The sequence below is a fragment of the Sminthopsis crassicaudata genome, chromosome 3 (genome assembly GCF_048593235.1).
Source record: "Sminthopsis crassicaudata isolate SCR6 chromosome 3, ASM4859323v1, whole genome shotgun sequence".
Taxonomy (NCBI): Eukaryota; Metazoa; Chordata; class Mammalia; order Dasyuromorphia; family Dasyuridae; genus Sminthopsis; species Sminthopsis crassicaudata.
The window spans coordinates 50,986,461-50,988,203 of NC_133619.1; the positions used below are offsets into that span (position 1 = coordinate 50,986,461).

The 1,743-nt window shown below is 35.1% G+C and overlaps 1 protein-coding gene across 1 annotated transcript in view; it reads right to left on the reverse strand.

The window, feature by feature from the left end:
- Positions 1–1,743, reverse strand: part of LOC141560397 (uncharacterized) — a 48,020-nt gene that overhangs the window by 17,877 nt on the left and 28,400 nt on the right. The gene's annotated exons all lie outside the window — the stretch shown is intronic.

Consider the following 1,743-nt stretch of genomic DNA (forward strand, 5'->3'; position numbering starts at 1 on the left):
TTTATATAGTCATTGCAATACTGAGCTAGAGTTGTGGCCTTCTCCTACTTCTTCCCAGTTGAAAATCATCACAATTCCCTTTGATTACTCTATCTGAACTGATTCTATCATACATTTAGTGAATATGAATGAGGGCAAATGACAATCAAAAGTTAAGCTACGATATCAGATAAAAGATCAAATGGATGAATGTTAACTTTTCATAGTATGCAGTTATATTGAATAACGGTCCATTGAATTAGTTCCTATATACAAAAAGATCAAGGCTAGAACACTGGGTTGAATTGAATAAGATAGAGTACAACAGGGATAAATGTAAAGACTGTCTACAGAAAGACAATCAGAGTGGTGAATTCAAATTTATACCTAATGAAAAGTGATTAAAGGCATTAGGGATGCTTTCCCTGAAGAAGAAAAGACTTAGTGGGGCATGATATATGGAAGATGATTAGGCTGATTCTACCTGGATCCAGAAATCAAAAATAGGAGAATGAGTCAAGGGTTTTTGTTGTTCAGTTTTTTTTCAGTCATGCCTGATTCTTCCTGATCCTCTTTGGGTGTTTTCTTGGTAAAGATACTAGGGAGATCTGTCATTTTCTTTTCCATCTCATTTACAGGATGAAGTGACTTGCCCAAGGCGACCAGAGTCTGAGATAACATTTGAACTGAGAACAATAAGTCTTTCTGATTTGAGGCCCACGTTGGCAAATTTAGGCATTATGTCAGGACAAATTTCTGAATAATAGGATTTATTCTAAAGCAGAGTGGTACTACTCAGGGAATTGTGGCTCCTCCACCATAGGGGTGACTCAAAGTCAAGTCCGGATGGCTACTTGACACATTTGGAGAGATCCTTTTTCAGATATGTTAGACTAGATTTAACAGCAAATGATACAAAGAGAAATTCCATTTAAAATAACTGTCAATAATATAAAATATTTGGGAGTCTACCTGCAAAGGAACTACATGAATACACAAATAAAGGAAAATCTAATCAATTGGAAAAATATCAAGTACTCATGGGTAAGCTGAGTGAATATAATAAAAATGACAATACTACTTAAATTCAGTGCCATAGCAATAAAACTTCCAAGAAATTATTTTACAGATCTAGAAAAAGTAATAAAGTTCATTTGGAAGCACAAAAGATCAAGAATTTCAAGAGAATTAATGAAATAAGCACAAATGAAGGTGGCCTAGCTGTGCCAGACCTAAAACTATATTACAAAGCAGTGGTTATTAAAACCATTTAGTGTTGGCTAAGAAATAGAGCAGTTGGTCAATGGAATAGGTTAGGTTCATGGGACAAAATAGCCTATATTGGATTTAACATGTATTTTTACCATGTTTAACATATATTTATTACTTGCCATCTAGGGGGGAGATTGGGGGATAAAGGGGGGAAATTGGAACACACAGTTTTACAAGGTTAATGTTGAAAAATTACCCATGCAAATGTTTTGAAAATAAAAAGCTTTAGTTAAAATAAGTTAGATTAGATAGTCCCTGGACTCCATTCCAACTCTAAAATTCTGTAATATATTGGAGAAGCATTATAGGCAGAGATATTTTTATGGCTTCCTTCCACTGATGTGAAGCATATCCTTTTTTGTCTCTGGAGATAGGTTTGCAAGCCAAAGAGGAGGTTTGTGCTATTACAGGTTGTAAGGGGGGGGGCAAAGTACAGACTGATAGGATGATTCATGACTGGCTACTTGGAAGTTTGTCTGTTAAGTTTTCCAT